The sequence below is a fragment of the Labrus mixtus genome, chromosome 13, assembly GCF_963584025.1.
Source record: "Labrus mixtus chromosome 13, fLabMix1.1, whole genome shotgun sequence".
Lineage (NCBI taxonomy): Eukaryota > Metazoa > Chordata > Actinopteri > Labriformes > Labridae > Labrus > Labrus mixtus.
The window spans coordinates 9,754,576-9,779,718 of record NC_083624.1 but is presented as its reverse complement, the minus strand read 5'-3'; the positions used below and the strand labels follow the sequence as shown (position 1 = coordinate 9,779,718).

Genomic DNA, 25,143 nt, shown 5'->3' with positions numbered 1-25,143 from the left:
GCCTCAGTCTGTTTTGACTCTTGGCTTTGGTGGAGATGTTGCCAGAATCACAAGAACCTGAGTGTTTTTCGCTGTGATCTAATGAGATCTGAGATCCGGTCAGTTGCTGGTTTCAATGCTAAACTCTAAGCTGCATAGAGCGAGGACCTTGAAGTCCTTGAAGAATTGAATGGGTCGTCATGATGTGTTCAGTTTTAATTTTTCTGTTAAGCATGGTATAAAAAGTACTCCAAGCATGGTTCAGGTTTTATAAGAATAAGTGAGCAGGATGTCAGCCCATAAAGTCAGCCGAAAGTTGTCAACACTTTTAAAACGATGCAATCTCTGTTATCACCGATGGCAGAGAAATCTGCTGTGAGTGAACATTTCATTTTTGGTAAATTTGGTTCCCCTTTCCGTCCATTGTCTCCGTTTGGTTGTTGAGTATCCTGATACTTCTTCTTTTTGCCTAGTGATGCTGTGTAAACATTAGATTTTAGTTCTGACCTTACTTGACCTTTCCACTCTTGCTACCCAGGGAGATCATGGGAAAAACTATTTTTATTTAAACATGGAGTTAGACCCATCTCAAATGTTTGTGGCTTCATTAAAAACCTTTTTCTAATTAAAAATATGAATAAGAATTGTATTATTAGTGGCTTTTCCCCCCATTTTTTAAATCTGTGAAATGATAAGTAATTCTGACGGCATTCTGATAAGATGTAAAGGTGACACCAAGCGCTAACCTAAATGTGCACAAGAAAAAAATAAAGGGATCCGGGACGCTTCCTTGAAGCACACCAGGCTTAACTAGTAAATTATTGAGAACACATTTCCACATTGAGTCCTTTAAGATGAAAAGAAGTAGAACTGTTTCCTGCCCCAGGGTCTCTTTCTCTCATAAGCAGGTCTATTGTTGTTGGCACAAAGGCCTGCAGGTACACTGCTGTCACAGATGATATTTTTATCACTCCATTCAGCGTGTTTTCTAAAGCCGCTTCTATAGAGCTTCTTCCCTGCGAATATGGATTTCTCGCTTTATGTGAGCCAGTAAAGGATCAACATATATTGCTGCTGCACACTTCCCTCCACACTCACACTGATGGTTGTCTGAGAAACATGTTTCTATTTAATTAACTTCTTTTCAACAAGGAAGGTCAAAGAATCGTTTTTATTCACTAGTCATGATTTACAGCTGGAGGTACAGGGACAATCTTCTGCATGTCTGGTCTTTCTTTTAGTTTGTCTATATCGACATATTTCTTTCATAATGTTTTTAAAGTCTAAAGCCTCAGCTGGTGCTATAGTTTGTCTATATTGCAGTACAGGTTCTGTTTTACCAATTATAAAAGCCAAATAAACACATTTGACTTTGACTAAATATAAAAACAGATCGTCTTTGGCAGTCAGATTCCAAACTAGTTTCCTTGCACCTACTATACTTTTTAAAATTTTTTGCAGCTGCAGGTCTCATAAATCTTTGCATTTCAACTGTTTTTTTTTCAGCTTTCTTTAGATCAAGGTGGTTGCTGACTTTATGAATGAGTTGCTGAACTCTGAAACGAAGCATCCCCGGACGACTCCTCGCATTTCAGCTTTCCTGAGGCGATCTGAGGGATTGGGATCAGGGCCGATACATGCGATTTAGGATTGATCTCTGTTGGCTAAACACGGACAGATCCGTTTATCATCTCGCGTTTGATCTGCTCAGGGTTTAATGTAAGCTCATAAAGGAACGAAATACGTGCAAATATCATACATTGATACAGAGTCAGGCTTGTATTCTGCAGATTGTGACTTTATGTCGATACAAATGTGTTATTACCTCATTGAATGTACTTATTTACAGCATCTCTTGAGCATTATATAAAGAGATTTGAGAAGCCAGTAGCCTGCAGCTGTATTATATTAAAGGTATCAGAAGCCTCAGCAGTGTGTAGTGTGTTATTCTGCCACTTAGTGATTTCCTAACCTATAAAAACATCAGGCTCTAACAGGGTAGCAGCCCATTAAAACTTACTGCCTGTTAATTGGAGGAACACACTCTACCACCTTGCTCTGTTGTGTGTACATTTAGCCTTGGCAATAGGGCGATACAAAATACATCTTAGCCACTCAGACAAAGATTTTAGTATTTTCCCTCTCATAAAACAAACACACAAAGTGTTTTTCTGTAAACCAAACATGGACGTCTCTGGCCGGCTCGCTGATATTAAAGATGCGTGTGCAGGAGAAATCAGATGTTTAGGGTTAACTACGAGCAGGTGGGCGGTTTCTGTGTTTGCTGTGAAAGATTTTTTTCCTGCAAGCACCACTGTGTTCTCACACCATATCAAATCCCTCCTCCGCCATATGTGTAACATCTTTTCCTGGACATGCTGTTCTTCTATAGGTTACTATGGGATTCTGAAAGTACCAAATTTGTAAAAGATATTCAGACATATTGCCAACCTAAAGGCTGCTGTGAGAGAAAGAGGGTTATGGGGCGTTTAAGTGACGTTTATGTCTCCTAAAAAAACAGACAGCGGTGACATGTTGGCAACATATTAGTGCAATTTAGTCAGTGTGCAGGAGTTTGTCTGTAATGTTTGGTAATTAAAACTAGAAATGGCCCAATATATTTGGTGCCTATAGACTATTTTTGTATCCATATTATAAAAAAAAAAAAAAGTTTGATGCCTTTATTTAGAGATAGGACAGTAGATCGGAAATCAGAGAAAAATCAAATGTGTGCTTTCTCTCTTTTCTCGCAGCAGCTTTGGGTTCAAAATATGACTGTGTTTTCTTTAAAGCTTTGGCACATTTTAATACTTTTACTCAATACAATTAAAAAGATTGTAATGTTTTAAAACATGTGGTATCGATTAGTATCAAAGTATGGAACATTTTGACAACTTCACTGAAGATGTTTATCAGTCCTGCCTCTTGATGCACTTTTAGAAAAAAAAACAGTAGAAGAAGTAGCTGCGTGTGAAATAGCTGCAGAACCGCAGTGCAGAGCTCAGGTTAGGAGGTGTTAGATATTTGTCGGAACATCGATGCCGAGGCTGCAGCCACATCGAGCCTGGTGTTATGTCTGTGTTGACATATTGTCTGACAGATGGGTGACACATGCTCCGTGTCGCTCCTCCATTGTAAGAGCTGCCGGAGCTCACGGCGACAAGAGGCGCCGAGCAGAGTCAGTGTGGAAAAGCACATCGTATCTCTCCAAGCTGCTTCAGTTACACTCCAGCTCGGCTACAGCTCGTCTTCCTACTTGTCGTCCTCCTCCAACTCCTCCTCCCCCTCCTCTTCCTCCTCCTCTTCCTCCTCCTCCTCCCCCTCCTCCTCCTCGTCCTCCTCCTCTTCTTCCTCCTCTTCGTCCTCTTCTTCCACCTCCTCCTCCTCCTCCTCCTCCTCTCTGCTCTCTCTCTGGAAATATAAGTCTTATTTATGAGGCTGTTAAGTGCGGTGTAAATACTCCACCACTGCTGCTCTTTATTATTTCAGTAAATCTCTGCGCTCACTGAATGTGGAGGGAGGTCACAGAACAACTGGCGTATAATCACACTGATTTGGTTTTTACTTATTCTCTGCTCTCCTCTCAGCCATGATAATGTGCTGTGGAGCCTGTTGAAGTTTCTGTCTTATTTATAGGACACTGCAGTCTATTATCCTTTTGTTTAGCCTTTTAATTGACCTTTGTTTGACAAGGAAATCCTTTGAGATTGAAATCTCTCCTCAGAAGGAGACGCTGCCAAGCAATCTCGGCAGTTAGAGCTGAAATAAAAAAACGACGGAGAAATCAGCAATCAAGCCAGAGAGGATCAGACTGAATCCAGCTTAGATCGGTTTGAAATAAATCAAAGTTCTTGTACAACACTTGTTAAGTCTTGTTGTGATACTTGAGATTTTTAAACACATACTGTTTATTAACTCTGTCTAAGTCAAGCAGCAACCTCTGGTCTTAAAAAATGAAGCAAATGCGGAAGTGCAAAATCTTGCAGTTCTTCAAGTGTCCACTAGAGGCCGGCTGCAGGAACACCGGAAGTCACATACACACCACAGGCAAAAAAAGCCTGTTTTTACAGCATAAATAAACATGTTTACAGCCTGGTACAAAAAAACAAACCGGTCTGATAAGTCATCACTGGCACACACTGTACATCGGGGCATTTTTCCCCCGTTTTTTTCCATTTTGATTTTGAAAACGATACGTGTTATCCATTGCTAGGCGCGTAGCTGACATGATTGACAGGTGGGTGAGATGAACCAAAAGCTACTGCAAGAAAGAGAGACAGATCGCTGTCTAAAATGCACAAAAATCCCGTTGCTGACGTTCATGTAGTTTGCCTGCTGCAAGTGTTGTTGCCATGGTGACATCGATTAAATATCGTTAGATTTTTTACTAGAATCGCATTGAAGTTTAAGATTCTGGTATCCTGACAACCCTCAACGCAGTAATCTTCAACTGTAATTTATCCTGCAGCCCTAGTTTAAAAAATGTCCATAAAGATAAATCTGTAGACTTTGCATCAGTTTAAACTTTTATTTTAATTCGACATCTGAATTAAATCGAGTATGAGTAGTTGTCGTTATGATGAATCTCTCTGACTCTTTGTGGTGCAACATAGAAGACAAAACCTGACGCTAAATGAAGAATCAGAAAATGTCACAACACACCACGTGATGTTTCTGTGCGTGTTCCGACCCACACACACACACACACACACACACACACTGCTGCACTCTCCTCGCTCTGTGGGCTCTGACTCCTCATTTTATGTCACTCCCACTCGTGTCCTTGTGTGACGTCTCTGCTCACATTTGTTCTGTTGTCCTCTCTGTCAGCCGTTAAATGAAGCTGTCAATACTCCTCTCTTCTGCAGAGCATTTAAGACGCGGGTTGATCTCAAAGGATGGAGATGACAGCGTTCGACTGCATGTGTTCTGTGTGTGTGTGTGTGTGTGTGTGTGTGTGTGTGTTATTTAAACACATCCACCTCACCTTCTCCCGGCCCGCTGTGCAGCTGGTGCAGACCTAGAGGTGTGAAATCTCTCCCTGTTTGTCCGTTCTGTCTGCCGTGTGAGTGTTTGTGCGTACACAGCGAAAAAACCTCTGCAGAGACATGATGGAGCGTGGGACCACCTCACACTCTTCCTATCAAATATTTACCCTCCTCTCTCCTCCAGTCCGCGTTGCACCTCCGCGCTGTGTGCCGGAGGAGGACGTAGTGATGAGAGGAGGAGCGGGGAACTTAAAGAATGACTCATTGAAGGAAGGAGGATGCAGAGAAGGGGGAGGGCTGGTTGGACATGGTCACGCACGATTGCACTCTGGATGACTGAGGCTGAGAGAGTCCATTTTTTTCTGTCTGGATTACCTGTAGGTTGGTTTAGGTATCATTATCATCTGATTTTTACTAATATCAGATTAAAGTTTAAAATGGTGAAATAAAGACAGCTCTAGTCGGCGATTTAACCCATTAGAGGCTTTTGAGTGAAATACTTGCTCAGACATTTTGTGCCGGTGATGTCATTCAGAGCCAATCCCGCCCCTTCCTCTGATCAAAACACACCTTAAACTTCCTGATTTAAAAAGTCAGTGGTCCCTCAGGTGGGTTCAGTCCACAGCAGAGCGGATTCTTGTGTCTGTTTGAAGCAGACACTCACAGCTAAAGGGGCTTTTCAGATAGCCTGCGGTGAGCGCTGTGCTCGCCGCAGGCTAGGACGCTGAGCGGGAGGGGAGCGTGCACACACATAGTTGGTGCGAGTTGCTAGGTGACTGAAACAATAGTGAGGAAAAATAGCTACTTTGGATGCACGGTATGTTTGTATCGGTCCACTATTCAGTAGGAAGCCCTGACCTTTCTTCTGCTCAGGAGGAGGAGACGAGGAGCAAAGAAGAAGAGGGTGTGGGGGTCATGAAATCCTGACAGGATATGGTAGAGTTTAGGTCCGTCCAGGAGTTGCAGCTCTATAAACGACCGCTTCACGAGCATGACACGCAATTCTGCTGCTTTTTTTTTTAACACACCTGGTACGCCCCAAACTGTTCCCAAACTAGAGCTTTCTTGCTGATGCCCTGGTAGGCCTTTTAAAGTGGTGTCAGGAAAGCAGGACACCTTTTTGTTGTGTTGTGATCCTCCCTCCTATTGGACGCGCCAAGGTGTCGTCACAGAGCGCTGAAAATGTCTAACTTCCCCGCAGAGCCCACTGACGGCATGTGCGACCTTGCGCTGCGCTCAGCGTTTTGATTTTTTTTCAAAGAAACTCGCAGAGCGGTGCGCGCCTCAGCCGTCCTCTAAGATGAGGTCAGATAAACACACAGTGACTGATGTTTAATCTGCACAGGTTATTCACACACTCTCTCCTCTGTTTGGTAAACACACACACACACACACACTGCACACACACTCCATATGTCCGCCTACAGCCGTAAGTGAAGCCTCTCTGCTGTGTGTGTGTGTGTGTGTGTGTGTGTGTGTGTGTGTTTGCTGAAGCACTCGATTAGATAGGAGTTTGTGTAGAGTGATCCCCCCCCACACACACACACACACACACACACACACACACACACACACACACACACACACACACACACACACACACACACACACACACACACACACACACACACACACACACGATGATGAGCCAACAGAAGTAATTGTATCCAAATATCATCCAGATTTATCCTCACTTCCTGTTAAACGTGTCGACGCCTCCGGGCTGAAAGTGTGTGATGACCACGCTCATGTGCAGAATGTGACCTTCTGTGTTACACTGCTCATTTACATACTGTGAACACACACACACACACACACACACAGGTACAGCTTCTCTCTGTGTGACATTGCTGAACACAAATGATATGTAAAGCTGCAGGGAGCAGAATCATCTGTCTCTCTTTCCTGATAAACTCCGTAGTAAATGATGTAATAATGACGCAAACTCTGAAATGACACGTAAACTCCAAAGCTGTCGATGAAATGAGGAGATGAGAGCAGAAAGAGATCAAAGGGCGTCATTTTTAACCGGGACGGCACAGAGAGAACAAAACGACAGGGATCGAGGAGAAGACGACGCCTGCATTGATTGGATATAATACAGTTACTATGTGATCGAAACAAAGAATCATAAAATGTAATGATTACTTGACTTTTTTAAGACTAATATGTATTTTACATCTTATTACAAGTTCCAGGTACATTTCTCATAACAAAAAAATCAAGAAAAAGCCTCTAAAATATCAGTGTATAGGACCAAAGTGAAGCTTAAAAGACGTTGGATATTTTTCTAACATTTTAACTAAACATACTATTAAGTGATTACGTTAGGAAGCACACACCCCTGGGGGACACCAGCATTCAGGATGAGGGTGGAAGATGTTTGTTTACCCAGCCTGACAGTCGATTGGGCGGTTAGATTCTCCGTTCTCCGGTTGTTAAACTTTGCGAGCTTCATGTGAGAGCTGCTGCTCGGTCACCTTTTTAAACACTGTGAGCGTCACATCACACAAGGTCAAACACTGAGATGCAGAAAGCGCTCCTGTGTGTGTGTGTGTGTGTGTGTGTGTGTGTGTGTGTGTGTGTCAGTGTCACCCTGTTTATGCAGGGCGTATGTGATCTCTTAGTTTGTAACCCTGTGTGTGTATGTGTGTGACCCCATAGTGTGTATGTGTGTGACCCCATGGTTTGTGTGTGTGTATGTGGGCTAATCTTAGCTTTAGCGCTGCCTTCAGCCAAAGATGGGGATTAGGAGACACATGACGGAGCCGCTGGGCCAAACTCAGAATAATAACAGAGGAATCACCAGGAAGTAAACCGCACCGCCATGAGAGCCTTTAAGTGACAACACATTTAACCCTTTGACCTCTGCAATAGAATTAGTTAAACACTTTTCACACATACGGAAATCTCTGGAGATTTGATTACCCGGAGGTTCTTTAGGCTGTGTGTGAACGCAAACAGCCGCATTTTTCACACGGACTTTACCCGGAGTTTCTCCGGCCAGACCCCTAGTATTTTTTCCGCAGAAAGTCCGAGTGAGCTGATGTCTGAACGCGGCAGCATATACTCCGGAGATTTCAACTCGAGCCAATGGGAAGAGAATGACGTTTATATACAGTGACTGTCTAAAGTGTCTGCACACGACCACTACGATCTCCGTGCACGTAATTAAACGGCTGCATTGTGTTTTCTGTTCGTCAGTATGTTGTTCTCCTCTTTTGTGGATGTTGTCATTCCATTGGACTACACATAGCATTGATATAAAGGCAAATATTCTCATTATAACGTCGTTTAGCGGACTCTGTTGCTTCGGCCGCTACTTCCGCTTACTTACCTCAGGAAATCCCCCGACCCCCCCTCCCCTCTGACAGGGATAGTCCCCCGCTGTGAGGAGGACATGTGAACGGCTAGGTCGGGAGAATCTCCAGAGCTGTCTTCCTGCAATTATCTAGATATTATCCGGAGTGCATATGTGAAAACGGCTTTAGTTTGTATTCATACATTTAAAGTAGGTAACCTTTTCAACCTCTTACATGCATACCTACTTTTCTGAATATAGCTGAATATATTTTCGATTGACAGAACACAAAGACAACACCTTGGACTCTGAGAAGGTGGGTGGACATTCTTACTATTCTGGCATTTTCATTGATTCAACTATTAATTACTCTAGGAAATGAATGAAGGTTGCTGTATAATGTAATCAGAACTTCTGAGCACCACCTCAACCTGTTGCATTATTTTCTAAACTACTCCCTTCTATCGCGATACTGAACAATGCTACTGCACTTTGAAGCTCTAGTTTGATATGACATATAGGCCTGGCTGCAGCTTCCTATAGATGACCTTATGGGGGGGGGGGTGTGTTCTCCAGAGACGGCAGAGCTCAGAGCGATCAGTGAGGCTCTAACCTTCATCCTCTCTTCCCGCTAAACACTGAGCGTATCACCCCATCATTACCACCTCCACCTCTGACCTGCTGCAGCACTGAGAGGGTCGACCGGCGCCTTTACACGCCCACAGAGACTAACAGCAAGAAGGCGCCAGATGAGGGCAAAGCTTTTCCTCATGCAGAGGCGGTCACAGGCTGCAGCTCTCTGCTCTGTTTGTTACAGAGAGAGATGTTGTGAGCGTACAGGGGCTGTGACCGCGCCGCTCTCAGGTCACCGATGGCCTTTACGAGCACACAGGAACTTATATTGAGGGCCACAGAAAGGCTCCGCTCAGGCTTTCTGCGGAGTATTGAGTCTCTCTCAGGCTGAGCTCTCAGACCATCGACTGCGGGATTGATTTAGATTTTCTGTGTGCAGCTCAGGCTCACAGCAGCGTGTAGATCAATGCAGGAATCAGATACAGCTCTGACAGTGGAAGTGAACATGGTGAGGTTAGGCCGCCGTCTGTCTGTGTGTGTGTGTGTGTGTGTGTGTGTGTGTGTATGTGCGTCAGCATGCAGATTCTCTGAGCTGACAGTGTAAGAACAACACATGGGAGCAGGAGGCGGTTTGTGTTTTACAGCAGACACGGTGAAAACAAGGTCTGTCACAGTGTCTGTTGAGCGGAGGAGACGTCCCCATCACTTCTCCTCATGGAGCTCTTACACTCACTTGTTCTTTGCTGCAGTGGACGTGGTGTTTTACCAACATAGGATCATCCACAAGGACATTTGATCACATAAACCGGTGGTTCTCAACTGGTGGGTCGGGACCCAAAAGTAGGTTGCGGAGCCATTTTCAGTAAGAAAAATTGTGTTTAAAAAAAAAGTCTATGAAGCACTTTTTTTTTTAAACAAGATTGTTTTTCTTACTGTTTCTTTGTTCTATCACCAATCTGATTGATTGGAAAATATCAGTACTTTGGGTCGCGATTTTTTCATGAAGGACTTGGTGGTGGGTCCTGAGGCTCGACCAGTTCAGAACCATTGATCCAAACGACATGAGGCTCAGGCCCGGTTATTCCTGGAGCAGTGCGAGTGCAGGCCAGCAGGGGAATGGGGAGGAGGGGCCAATCGTGTTTAAGCACCGTAGGGGACAACTTTGCCTAGTGTGAGTGCTCCCTTAGTGGACATGTTTACCAACATAGGATAATACATTTGATCAGGTAAACGACATGAGTAAAAAAAACATATACTTGATTACCTGGTGATTTACTTTGACCTTTTGACCTTTCTTACACCGAGCATATCCCCTATATTTGTAACTCCCATTTGGAAAAGGTTTTAACAAGACGTGTGAACTCTCTTCTTCACTGTTTTAAGGATTGCATGTTCGAGGCTATCTCTGAGGTCACTTCCTCTCCAACAGACTATGATGGACTAGAATGGAAATTCTGAATTTAAACACAGCTCGGCTCCACTTTTCTACTTTGAATAATTATGTAGAGGGATATGTATCATACTGCATAGTGATTCACCAATACCCAGCAATACTCAACATTCATTTTCCTTCTTTCAACACTGATGTGGTGAGCGTCTTCTCTGCTTTTAGAAAGACTTCATCAAAACATAAACACTTTGGGAAATCGGTTTCAGAGGCAGAGCAAAACGTCTTCTTTCTGTGTGGACATGAAATGAATGCATATAGCTACATGTTTAAAAACACGGCGTGTTCATGATGAATGTGTGTTGTTCCCATCGTTCTACTTCGATGCGTTCCTCTTGTGTCTCCTCGTTTTGTCTCTGGAGCTCTGCAGAGAGGAAGACAATCAGGACAGAGAAGGTTCTCTGAGAACACTGATTACTGACCAGTGAAAGGATCCTCATGGCCCCATGAATCACACACACACACACACACACACACACACACACACACACACACACACTAACACACACACAGCAGGAGTTTGGAAGCAGTGTTATGTAAGAGGGCTTACAACTGAAGTGTGTGTGTGAAATTTGAGGAGACGGGGAGGAAACCTCGTCCTCGACTCATCGGAGCCGAAAAGACACGACTGCGAGGCATCGTAGAGTGTTTGTTTGTGTGTTTGTGTGTGGGAGGATTTATGGTACATGTGTGCTCACTTACATGTCTCTGCCTTTACATGAACACACTGCTGTGTGTAGGTGTGTGTGTGTGTGTGTGTGTGTGTGTGTGTGTGTGTGTGTGTGTGTGTGTGTGTGTGTGTGTGTGTGTGTGTGTGTGTGTGTGTGTGTGTGTGTGTGTGTGTGTGTGTGTGTGTGTGTGTGTGTGTGTGTGTGTGTGTGTGTGTGTGTGTGTGTGTGTGTGTGTGTGTGTGTGTGTGTGTGTGTGTGTGTGTGTGTGTGTGTGTGTGTCTGTGTGCGTACATCTCTGCGTGCCAAATCTGTCCGCTCAGTGGGCTCATTAACTTTTATAGACTGCAGCCTGAGCGGAGAGGAAATGGCCGAGCCAATATGCTGACCACTGTGCAGATTCACTCTGCAGAGGACACACACGCTCATGCAAACACACACACACACACACACACACACACACACACACACACACAACACACACATTCTGATGGTGATTGATTGCGGTGAGAGATGAGGTCGGACATCAGTGAAAGACAAATTCATGGTTATTTGTTGGTAAAAATCTCCCTCCCTCTCTCTCTCTCTCCCTCTCTCTCTTTCTCTCGCCCATTCATTATTTAAATGCACCGCAGCGTTAATCAAACTGTGATTGATTTGATCGATTTCTCCGTTCTGAAGCTGTGCAGTGAGTTTTTTTTTTTAGTTTTTTTTTTTAGACCTTGTGTTTCATGAAGCATGTCGAGGGTTCAGTGTCAGAGTTTTCTCGCTCCTTCTGTCTCAGGATGTTGATGTTTGTGGTCGGCTGAGCGGCGGAGGGACAGTTGATCGCCGCGGTTTTGATTTCCTGGTATTGAAGCTTCAGTCTTGTTTGTAATAGCTGTTTATGAAGTCATATTTCTGCTCAGCTGGATGTGCTGACCGGACCGCTGATCCGTGGCTGTTTGAGTGTAACTCAAGACTAATCGACTTACAGACCTTTTAGCTTATTCTTTAGATACTGTGATTATATTTGAATACTCCAAAAACCGAGACGACAATAAGCACAACAAACAAATGAATGCACTGAGGGGACATGTCTCCAGTTTCTCTCTGAACCTCTGTGTGTTTGTGTGCTTGTGCACCATCATGGCTGCCGTTTCATTATTCCGCTCTGTGATTGCGAGCCCTGATGACGGCTTCATAGCCCTCATGAGCTGTTTATTATTGGCATCATTAAATATTTCCCCCGCCTCTTTTGCTTTTCATGCAAAACTCTGAGCTCTGGGAGTCGAGCTGCGAGCTGCTAAATGAATCTGAATATTTAAAAAAAAAAAGAAAAGAAAAAGATCATCAGGCTTGTGTTTGTAATTTCACAGTTTGTTATTAATGAGAGGCAGGCATGACATCATTCAGAGCAGTTGATTCAAACAAACAGAACGCCATCCACGTTTTAAGCTCAATCATCTCAATCTGATAAATGGGATTAGTTCTAATTAGTGCGATTTAAAAAAAAAAAAAAAAACCCAGTTTGTGCTGCTGTCATTACTCGTCGTCTCTCGAATGTTTCATCTTCTGCTCAGCGTTTCTCATTTTGCTTCTCTAAAGAGGATCAATATTTAAAGAGTGATTTTTTTTTTTTTTCATCACTTGATCTGCAAAATGAAGTGTGTGTGTGTGTGTGTGTGTGTGAAGGTTCTGTTTGCACTGAGGGAACACTTTGCTCATCTGTTTTAATGAAAGGCAACCTGATGAAACTGAACCCACAGAGTCTGTGCTGCGAGTGAATCTTGTGTTTACTGGCTGCAGTCGTTATAATGAAACCGAGAGCGTTCGAGAGGAGCGCTACAGCTGTGTCCAGACCACAAAGTCCTGAAACTACCAAGGTGCATGAAGAGTGACAGGCTTGAAGAGGTGAAAAAGCTCCAGGAGCACTCGCAGTATGAAGATCAACTTTATTAACAAATTAGACCGACGGGCTTCGGCTTGTGGCCTCCATCAGGGTCGTGCTGGTTGCAGGAGCTTTTTGACCTCCAGACCACAAAGAAACACTGTTTTTAATCTTGCATTATTGAGAAAAGGTCAACCATAGCTGATAGGAATCCCTCCAGATATGTCAGAAAGCTAAACACCATCATGTCAGAGCTTGATGTGTTACTGCACTGTGGGAAGAGATTGAGTTATCCGTCTAGACACTCGTCCACAAGAGCAATGCATTTTGTAAGGTACATCTTTTGTTTTCCAAACCCTTTTACTCAGTTTTTGCCGACAGTTCATTATTTATTTATTTTCTACCAACTCTTACTGACAGACATGCCTCTCACACACACACAGGTCAAATTACACACAGGATCTGTGGACACGCATTAGTGGAGAGAGGTCAGAGGGAGGGCTGCACTTGAAAGAACACACTGGAAGTTGGGGGTTCAGTGCCTTGCTCAAGTGCACCTCAGCAGTGCTCTGAAAGTGACCTGGCTCCTCTCCAGACCAACTTCCATACTTTAGTCCGCATCAGGGCTCTAACCAGCGACCTAAAGACAGTGCTTCTGCCGCCCCAACAACTGATCTACTGCTGCCCCCTTTACTGGTGTGGTGCACCAGAAACCGCAGCATTAATCCCTCTAACCCTACTAACTGTAAACCATGTCTTTGGGCTTTTGAGGATTTGTCCGACTAAAGAGTAGACTCTGGTTATTTCATAAACCAAACCATGAATCAATAATATTAATAAAGGTTCATCTAATAAGAACTGTCATTGCAGCAGAGTTCTTCAGATTCAGGTCGTCACTGTTGTTGTTTCTCTTCAGCTCCTGACCTCTGCACTCTCACCTGTTCAGTGTAGTAAAAGCTTCTCACCTGGTCTGACCCGAGTGTGCTGGTTTAAACCGGCAGTGGAGGTTACTCCAGGTGACTCTGTATATAGCTGCCTCTTCTCTCTGTAATCCATCAGAGCTGGAACACCTGAACGCATCACATGTTTCCTGAACGGTCCAGGCTGAACCTCTGGAAGCTTCTGAGGTTGGAGGAGGAAGGGGAGGGAGGGGGGGTAAACATGTTTACTGTAAACATGTAACTCTGTGGGAGGCCGGTCCTTAAATGCCTCTCAATGGGCCCCTGTGAAGGAGCAGCGGCCCCACAGCTGATCAATGATTCAGCAGAGGATGATGACATCAAGCTAATGGTCCATCTGATTCATGAATGTTTCAGAGGATCACACACACACACACACACACACACACACACACACACACACTCACTCACTCATGACATCATGCAGCAGATTGGACTGTCGTTTTGAGTACATTATTGTAGATGTGTGGATCGTCATTTTTTCACTCGTGCCAAAATTGCAGATTCCTGAATTTGTGAGGTAAATGTTTTGTGCAAACTGTACATCAAATAGAGTAACCATAGCAACCATATTTAAACGTATTATGTCAGACATCTGTTTTCTGGACTTATTGAGGCCTTAACGTTAGCTTGGTTCCTAAACCGTATAAAACCATGGATGTAGTCTCAGTGACGCCACTGGTCACCGTGTTAGAAATGCTGACTCAACTTCACTTTACATCAACCTAGCTGGATGCGGGCTTCAAGCCCTTTGACAAACTGCTACACTGCGCCCACCTGTCAGTCAACTTAAGCCCCGTTTCCACCAAGCCGTCCGCTTTGGTTCAGTACGGTTTGATTCTGTAAGCCCTGATCACAGTGGCGCGACATAGTGTAGACAGCCAATAAATTCAACAAAGAAGAAGAACGTGATGCAGTAAACATACATCAATGATTCCTATCCTATGATTCTGCATCTCTGAGGTCGTCCATGGGGCGGAGCTACGCGCTGACATTAGTCGCAAAAACCCAAAAAAGCCTTGAAATGACTCTCCAAATCTGCAAACTATCTAAACATGATGCGTTTTTGCGAAGATTCGTTCGACCAATCAACAGACTGAAGTGTGTCTAGCTCCAACCTTTAGGGTCGGATCAGTACGCTTGGCCCCCCAACAGAAAGGTACCAAAATATTAGGACGGGTTATTTTTGGTATAACTTTTGACAGTGGAAAATGTGTACCATACTGAACCGCTTGGTGGAGACAGAGCTTAAGCCACGCCCCTAATCCTGCAAATTTAGTCAAACTCTTGGCCTTATCGAGAGGGAAGGGGGGAGCAGTGGTGCTCGGGCACGGTACCAAACCATTGTGCCTAATGTGAAACCGCCCTGCATTTAAGTAACTAAAGCACAGAGGCTGATAACTCGTTAATTAAAGAGGACTGACGGGTTCAGCTGCTCTCTGTGTCTCCTCCTGTTTCTCCGTTTTCTGTCTTGTGTCGATTTGAGTAAATCTATCATTAATTACTTCTGTTACTCTGTAAATAACGATCATTCCTCTGCGCTCTGATTGGGTACTTAGTCAAAGTTAGGAAACAAATCAGCCTGTTAATCCACAGAGTGCCTCCTCTCTGTCTCAAACGGCAGCAGCAGCAAATCTCAGGACTTGGCTCCCGACCTGAAACACTCGGGGGATCAGACAGCAGGATTTTCTTGACTCTGCTTCTTTCATTCTACGTTTTTTCTTTTCTTCCTCCCACGTTCCAGCCAGCTCCTCTCCGATTATTTCTTCTCCTCGTCGTCAGCTCACTTTTTGACCTCACTGTTAAATCTCATCCTCCCTCCTGCGTGTGTTTTCCTGAGGCTTCATTACGATCTGTTAGATTTCATTTGGACACTCAATATGTTTGCTGTCTCACTTCTGTGCACAATAAGAGAGTTTGTATTTTCATCTGTGGCTGCTGTCGGCTTACAAAAAATAAACCATGCACTGAATAGAAGATCACTGATTTAAAAAACCAACAGATATTAGACTGTAATAAATAGTGAAAGAGAAGAGATCAGATTTATCAATCAATCATTATTAAACCATAACAACTTTTATCTCGAGACGCTTTACAAAAGAGCATATGGGATAATATGCAGGAAGGATTTCTCCTTTGTATTCCTCTCATTCCTGTTGTCCACACTTCCTCGCGCTGAGGTGGAGGTCGGAGCAGGCCGTGCATGAATGAGGACGGCGGTGGTTGTGGGGACGACTCAGCCTGATGGTGGAGGCTGGGAGCAGAGGTGCTGTTTGTCAATAGGCGAGAGAGAGACGGGCAGACATTATTGGGATGAATGCGGGTTGGAGGGGGGCCCCCAATTCATTTTTGCATATAGGGCCCCAACAGACTCTAGAATCACTACTGGCTGGATGTCAGGGACGTCGAGTGGAAGTAGTGCCATTTATAAAGCAGAAATGTCTTCATAAAGATAATTGTAAAGCATGCAGTACAGAGAAGACAGACGATGAAAGGACAAAGAAATATCTAAAATACTTACCTGTCCTCCTTCCCCCCCTCTCTCTCTCTCTCTCTCTCCCCCCCCCCCCCCCCCCCCCCCCCCCATGTGTCTGACTCTATCCACTGTCCTAGCTCTAAAATACTAACTTGACAAAGACTCTGGCTGCTCAAGTGTGCCCTAAAAACCGAAAACATGATTAATTTGGGTTGACATTTTGACCACAACACATGACTCAGGTTAATGCCTGTTTCTGATGGAGTCAGTCTTTGGTGATCAAAAACAGGAAATGACCCAATACTGGGTCCCCAGGACTTCTATCTATATAACATGCATGTTAAGCTGAGGGTGTAAGTCAGTGATACTCAACCCGAGGCTCTCGGGCCACATGTGGCTCATTTGGGACGAGTTGTGGCTCTTTTAGGTCCTACTTGAAAGAAAAAAAAAAAAAAATCCAAAGTAATTATTTGAAAAAGGGAAACATTGTCAACAGAAATTATTCTTTGCAAGTCATGTCACTGTGTTTCCCACACATATTTTAGGAAAGAAAGAGGTTTTTTTTGATTGTGGCTCTTGCAGAAATAGTTTTGGTCAATGTGGATCATAAGTCTAAAAAGGCTGAGTACCACTGGTGTAAGTCAGTGTCACATGTGGCTGCTGCTGCGACCTATTCTGTATGTAATCTAGAGGGGAAAAAAAGCTTAAACCTGATTGATTTACTAAGTGAATATGAGATAACCGTTATCAGGATCTTACATTTCAATCATACTCCATCCAAAGAAAGTTTAAAAAACCATTATAAACCCTGCGTCAGTACGTCTGTGTGTTAGTGGCCCAGTTTCCTCCAGATTGTGCTCATTTGTTGCTGCCTTGGCCTCCATCCACAGGCCAGCTCAGGCCCAAACCCTGGTGGGCGGCAGACCGGACCAAACCAGACCAGACCACATTAATCCACGTTGCACACAAAGACTCTGGTTTATAATCACAGGAGTCAGATCGGCGGATATTTTCCTGATTCTCTCCTGCAGCGTGGAGCTCAGCGAGGCTGTAAAGGGCCTCGTGTGGGCGCTGAGGTGGAGTCTTAAATCTCCGAGAACACAAAAAAAGTCTGTCTTTTCTTACATCAGCCGTCTTTTCCGTCTCCCCTTCCCCTCTGCTTTGTGTCTCTCTCGGTGATTGTAAGTCAAGTTATTAGCAGTTAAGCCAAAGTTGAAGCTTAAAAACTCTTTTGTGTGTGTGTGTGTGTGTGTGTGTGTGTGTGTGTGTGTGTGTGTGTGTGTGTGTGTGTGTGTGTGTGTGTGTGTGTGTGTGTGTGTGTGTGTGTGTGTGTGTGTGTGTGTGTGTGTGTGTGTGTGTGTGTGTGTGTGTGTGTGTGTGTGTGTGTGTGTGTGTGTGTGTGTGTGTGTGTGTGTGTGTGTGTGTGTGTGTGTGTGTGTGTGTGTGTGTGTGTGTGTGTGTGTGTGTGTGTCGGGGGGGAGCGTAGAGGTGAGAGGAAAGCCTGTGCTCAAAAATCTCTGCTCTGACGATAACGTTTCAACTCTGTAAAATCTACTGGAACTAAACTAGAGTCTTACAAATGTTCTGAAAAGAACAGAAAAGAATCCTTACACATGCTTTGATCTCCTCTTCCCTCAGTGCGTCGTCCTCTCGCTGTGATCCGCCTTAACACATCAGGGGTCTCACAGAGTCCTCTATCTAATCCATTCTCTGACTTTAAAAAAAAAATCAAAAATCAAACACACCACCTTTTCGAGAACAAAAAGGTCCGATCATGCAGAGGTTAGAGAGCGTTATCTAAGGTTTGATTGACAGCCAGTGATGACAGTAACGTTGTCTGTTTGTAAGCTGCTCTAAAGACGCGCTTGCGTGTTGTCCCAGGAGCTCGACGCAGTGCAGAGGAAAACACACATCTTGCACTTTGCGTCAGCTGTGATGCACAAACAGCAACCTGTTCTCAGAGAGAGTGGGATTGCAAGATGCCTTCAAAGGTCTGAAGCAGGAGCAGTGCATGTGAATGCAAACCTGTTTCTGTCGACATTTCCTCCGCCTTCAAGTCGATTTATTGAACGCTGTTTTCTCCAAAAAAGAGCAGCTCCACTCATAAACTGCTTCATCATCTGTGATACTTCTCCTACTCAGGCTCCTCTGCTAGATTTGAGTGAAGAGATTTAAATGGAAGGTAATTATCAGGAGTGGATGAAAGCTTAATGAAATGGCTTGGTTGGCGTCTGAGAGCTGATGAATTATCTTGTTTAAGAGGAAAGGGAACGCTGAAGTAGCAGAAGAGGAGAGACGACGTTTGTACTTAAAGGAGACGTTTTTAATCTGAACGGTCTTCTTGGTTACTTTGATTTTCTCATGTTCAACTTCTCGTTTTCTGATACTCATTTCCAGTCAGTTCAGAGTCAGGGCTCTGGTTGTTGGTAAAAGAATCTGTTAGTGTGGAGAGGAACAGTCGCGCGCTGCTTGTCAACAGGCGAGGCAGGCAACTGCTTGGGGCCCCTCGACCAGTAGTGGGCCTCCAACGGCCGACAAACCTTAAATCACAGCAGCGCCTCAAAAATGTGCAAATCTTGCAATGACGGTAAAAGAAAAACCTCCCTGAGGGGGCCCCATCTGATAGCACTCACTCTCAATTCCCTGCGAGTTGTCCCATGCATTATTGCTGTGAAAACCAAAGTTTGTCAATGAAAGTTACCGAAGGAAAGTGAAGAGGAATCATCTGTATGGGAGTGGAAAAAGAAAGGGGAAATAATAATGAACGTTTGTTTGGGGGGGGGGGGGGCCCGATTAATTATTCGCCCAGGCCCCCGACATACTCTAGAATCGCCGCTGGCAACGACGTGACCGAAACAGCAGAGCACACTAAAGGAACAAAACTGTTGAATCTATGATTATTGGTCGTCATGTGTGGGCTCGCTCACATTTTCAACATCGGTCAAGATATTACAAATCTTTCACTGAGGGTTGATCTTCAGAGGAAACCAAGATGATATGATGGTCGACGGATTATGCATATCCGTCTGGATTGATTATACCAATAACAGAAGTGGATGAAATATTCATAGAAAAACAGCTGATGTCAAAATCTCCGCTTCTGCTCTTACACTCAGTTTGTCTCTGTTAGCCTGTTAGCTTACTGCTGCTCCCACTGCACTCATACATCAGAGTGCATCTCACCCCCTGCCTAGTGCCTATCCTTTAGTGTGTGTGAGTGAGTGATTGTGTGTGTCACTGTGTGTGTGTGTGTGTGTGTGTGTGTGTGTGTGTGTGTGTGTGTGTGTGTGTGTGTGTTCAGGGGAAGCCTCTTTCTGCTGCAGAGCCCTCAGTTTGTCTCTGCAGACTCTCAGTGAGCGTTGCAGGTGCTGGCATGTCCGGGCTTCTGTTTAATTCCCATGAGAGCGTAAATAAGCTGCATGCTGTGCCTCCTTACGTAACCAGAGAGGGAGAGAGGGAGAGAGCGAGAGAGCGAGAGGGAGAGATAGAGAGAGATGACGGCATGGAGGAAACGGGGAAAGAGGAGCTGTAGGAGAAATAAGGAGGGATAAGTAGAAGCTGGAAGCAACGTGCAGGTGTAACGTCGTCCTTTTTTATACACCGTTGCTTTTATTTGCTTCTGTGTTTTATCTCAGTTCTTGTTGTTCCTGAGTTGTTGTTTTTTTATCTCAGCTCTTGCGTCCGCACAGTGAAGCCTGGAGGGCGTTTGGTCGTAAAATTCCAGACATTTTGTTGAATTGATCTCTCTGCTGGATCTCCTGAAGTCGGCTTTGGACAACAAGCAGAAATACTAAAAAAAACATACTCTGTACATCTCTCTGAAGAGCTGTTCTCACGTCCACACACATGCAGACTGTGTGTATAGGGTTGTCATGGCAACAAAAATGAAAGTCCTCGACACTCTGGGTAATTTCTTGTTTTTGATAACAAAAATAATGCAGTTAGGGGCGGCAGTAGCTCAGTCTGTAGGGACTTGGGTTTGGAGCCGGTGGGCTGTCGGTTCAAGTCCTGCCGCTGCCGAGGGGCCCTTGAGCAATGCACTGAACCCCCCCCCCCCCCCCCCACAGGCCCCGGTGCTCTTTCATGTGCAGCTCCCCTCACTCTGACATCTAGAGTGATAATCAAACGTTTCGACTCTCTAACCAGCGTCTCTCTGCTTCTCATTTATAAAGACAAACACACATTGATTTAACTGCTGACAGAAAAGCTTCAATCACACTCCACTTTCCCTCTGCAGAGCCTTCCCCCTGTCAGATAAAATACAATTTATGTTGAAATGTGGACACTTTGCATCCAACACAAATGCAGCTCGGTAGATTAGAAACATGGCTGCAGAAACACAGACTCTGAAATAAAAAAGAAACTAACTAAAGTGAAAAACAAGGACATGCAGAGAGAGTTAGAGAGAGAGAGAGAGAGAGAGCGAGAGAGCGTGCAGGCGGACACAATAGATGGTGTGTTTGATTCAGGACAACTGAGCAGTGAGAATGATAATGATTCATTATGAAAGATTGGAGCAATGCTGTCCTAAATACTTGACTGCAGTGTGTGTGTTGTGTTCCCATGTGGGCAATTTAAGGGGTCAAGACTCATCCATACAGCATCTATCCACTCTCTCCTTCACTTTCTGTTTCACTTCATTCCTCTAATATGAGAGGACTGTACGGTTTTAAAGAGCCCACATTAGCCTTCATGTTTCTGAGGCAGCTTAACGTGAACAAAAGTCAAACAAGGTTTGGTTCAGCAGTGTAAGCTCTTTATATCACACTTCAGTGATAACCCTGATTATGAAGGAGGATTCTTTACTTTTACTTTCACTTTGTTATCTGATTTTTGTAGTACTGTAACTTCCCTGGCTGCTGATTGGTCGGATTCTAACTTAAAGAAAGTGAAATTTACAAGTTAGAATCATGGGATGTGCTTTTAAGGATTAGAAACTGGACTCAAAGATTGCTTCCACTTGGGTTGGATGATGTTTGAGAGATGAAAAGTACTTTCTTGGTCTATAGTCAATAAAAGTTCCAAAACTCTGAAGAAACTTCAGATCTTCAGTCGTCCTCACCGACGATCCAGAGGACCCGACGAGACAAGAGAGCTCAGGAGCTCCGGGGAAAATATGTGGTTTGTAACTTACATGAAGATTTACAGATAGTGACATGCAGTAATATGATGTAGAGATACAGAGGTACACTGAATGCTTCTCTGCCATTTAGATCTGATTCTCAGAAACAGCATTTCTTGTGTTTTTTAAGACGTCTGGATTCTCTGAAATCAGTCTGGAAATAATCCAAGTATTCCAGAAATGCTTCTTTTATTTTGGCTTCTAAAGACCTGTGTGACTGAGATGTGTGAGCGTGTGTGTGTGTGTGTGTGTGTGTGTGTGTGTGTGCATGTGTGTGTTTGTGTGTGTTGTGTATGCAGAGCGGTCCTGTCCACAGTTCGGAGCGTCAGCCTCCGTCTGATGTGAGTGATGCTGCGTTCTTGTTTTGTCATAAAGCTGCTGACATTTACGGAATGAGACGAGCGGTGATTGATGCACTATGAAGTCAGGGAGGAGTTCAGCCTGCAAATCAGCTTTTACTGCAGCAACACACACACACACACATACACACACATGCAGATGGACGGCCATGCAGTGTGAAGCAGCCTATCTTTTTGATGCCGTCGTAAATTCCCCTCTGTTGCCCGGACAGTGAACGCAGCACAGCTCGTCTCTGTTCCTCTCTCAGCTGAGTTATAGTTTCTGCAGATTAAAGTCCCAGAGTCACAAAGACTCCGCCCACCTGGCTGTGAGGTCACCTGCCGGGCACAGGGTAGAGGTCAGGAGCTGCTTACTGCTCCGAGCGAAAGGCCACACATGTTTACTTTTAACCCCGGAGATGAGTTCGGTGTCACACCCACACATCCAGTTAACCTTTAGCACGCTGCAACAGAGAACACACAGGGACTCACGCTCATCTTTAGGGTCATTTCTTTGAGTTTCTTCAGATACTTCACATCAGGAGAATCTGTCTGACCTAAGATGACGATGATGAAAGTCCATAAATTATAATAATCCAATAAAGTCATAAAAAGGATCCAAACACCTAAAAAAAAAAAAGTTACTAGAGTAGAAAGTCTGTGTGAGAGACTCAGAAGTAAGATCAAGTCTTGAATCTGACAAACAGCAGCTTCAGAACATAAATAACAAGTGGAGCAACATGTTGTGACCTTGAGAGACACATTTCTTCTAATTACTGGCACTACGAGACATTAAATCAGACTCGTGCAATAAAAATCAGGTTTTACGTTGAGATCTTGATATAATGAGAGAAATAAATTCAGGAGTAACCTTGGATTTCCTCTGCCTCCCATTTCGTTTATGAATCTACGCGAGACGGGGGCGCCGGATAGTCTAGCGGTTATGTTGCGCACGCCGTGTACGGAGGATGACGTCCTCACCCTAGCGGCCGTGGGTTCGAATCCGACCTCGGCCCTTTGCTGCACGTCATCCACCCACCTTCTCCTCCCAATGTTACCCGTCTCTCTTCAGCTTTCACATCTAAAACTCTTTTTGCAAAAGTGCCGTGACTCAGCTCAGCGTCTTTTTCAGCATTCCTATTGATTCGGCAATTGGCGTCACATTCTAGTCCCAATCTGTGAATGCATGTCGTTTTTTGGGCATCCAGCACAGCGGGAGCTCCACATGCATGCACACACACAGCGCCAAGTTCCAACACTGGCTCTGCTGAACGCCTCTGTTACAACCTCCAAAGCGATACAGAGGGGGATCACTTTGCCCCCCCCCCCCCCCTCTCCCCGATTACGCCTCTGCAACATTCAGACTGAAGGCGAAACATCACAGGGGTGTAAATATCGGGGCTTGAAACGATGGTGTGAATAGAGCTTAATAGGCCCCAAAAAATAACTTGACCATTTTTTCATGTGTGGCCGGGCTAACCTGAGGAAGCGACAGGAGAAACACGTTGTTCGCTCACAATTAAAGGGACAGTAACGTATTTTCAGTGTGCCACAGTTTTTGCATTCTATTTGCTTGAAGTTTTTTGCATCTTCAGGCAAAACGACCGGCACCTGAGAACGTAGGTTGGCTGTGCACGGGGGTACCCTGTTGTTCATATAGAGTGTTTCAATGACACACACATCCCTCAGTGGGTGCTGGATCCAAAAAAAAAACAAATAGGTAAGGAAAGCAAAACAAGATCCGCACACCAAGAAGATCCCGTTTGAAGGATTTATTAAAGTCTGAGGAAGAGCGTGTTGGCTCGAAACATCACTTATGAATAAATCCTAAAAAAAAAAACGGGAGCTTCTTAGTGTGCAGATCTTGTTTCGCTCTCCTCGCTCATTCAGAGTGTTTGTCATGTCAGCAGGATTTTAAACTTCCACATGATTCTAACTTTGACCACCTGAATTCCCACCTCAATATTGGGAAGCTAAGCCAATATGTCCCGCGGCCGTAGACAGAAAGTATTTCAAACGCTCCACATAAATGCTGTAATAATAACTTGACTGTGGTCGTGGATGTGCTCTTGCTCACCGGATGAAGGACTCTGAAATCTTCCAGTTAAATCTTGTTAAAAATAGAGGAGGCGTGTCTGCACCAAAAAGGACTCACCCTCTTTCTCTCCTGCCACATCCTGTCCCCATCCTCCTCTCCTCTCTCTGCCCCCCCCCCTCTCTCTCCCCCTCTTCCTGTTATTTGAGGGTGTGTAAAGTGCAGGAATCATCAGAACAGTCCAAGTGCAGCTGAATCTATTCACAGCTATAATATCTGAATGTGTGTGTGCAGCTGAGCCTCATTCACAGCTCCTCCATGCTCACTGGGTTTCTGCCAGCACGCTCACATCCGCCTCTCCAGCCGTCTGCGCTTCAGAAGCAGATTTTTGATTCCTCCGTCTCCTCCTTTCACCTCCTCTCTGCTCGCAGATTTCCAGAGTTAATCTTTCCCACTTTGGAGTTTTGTGAGCCTGATGTGTGTGAGGAGATCGGTTACATCTCTTTCTTAAAGCTTGCCCATCGTCTGTGAATAATCCTCTCATGTGAGCGCCTCAGTCCTCCGTCTCACCGGAGTGTGTTTGCTGACACACACACACACTTCTATTTTAATCGATACAGCCGTAACCCTAACCCACATGTAAGAGATCATGTTTCATGAGCAGTAACAGAAAAATGTCTCAAAGCCTATTTTCAAGCTTTAAAGCCTATTTCTTCTGGTGTTCTGGAGTTCTGCGGAAAACTCCTACGCTGAACAGTGCGCCTGAATGCATCATGTGCAGACAAGACTGAAGCTGCTGCTGCCTACTGTATGCACACGACCTGTAAGATCTCTGAGCACCAAAATAAACCGCTGTGTTATGTTTTATGTTGGCCAGTATGTTCTTCTACACTCTTCAGTTGATCATGTGACTACACATAGCATTGATGTAAGGACAAATATTCTCTTTATAGCATCATATAGCGGACTCTGTTGCTTCCGTCACCACTTCCACATCGCTCTTTTTGCGTCATGTATCGCCTCAGGAGCCCCCCCCCCCCCGCTCCCCCTCATATCTAACTGTTGATAGTCTCCTGCTGTGAGGTGCATACGTGAACAACCAGATCAGGAGGAGATCAGGGGCGGTCCTCTTGAAATTCTCTAGAAATTTTCAGGGGTGCACATGTGAAAACAGCTTACAAGAGGACTTGGAAATAAACCAGATTCTGATTCTTTTGACCTTGTTTTAATTTCCTCTGAATATGACCTAGAGGCTGCAGGGTGGTGCGGTGGTCAACGCTGTTGCCTCACAGCGAGGAGCTTCCTGGCTTGAATCCCCGTCTGACAGGAGCCTCTCTGCGTGGAGTCTGCATGTTCTCCCCGTGCATGTGTGGGTTCTCTCCGGGTG

The 25,143-nt window shown here is 44.7% G+C and overlaps 1 protein-coding gene across 19 annotated transcripts in view; it reads left to right on the top strand.

The window, feature by feature from the left end:
* The window catches only part of caska (calcium/calmodulin-dependent serine protein kinase a), a 117,480-nt gene that overhangs the window by 11,459 nt on the left and 80,878 nt on the right, over window positions 1–25,143 (top strand). The gene's annotated exons all lie outside the window — the stretch shown is intronic.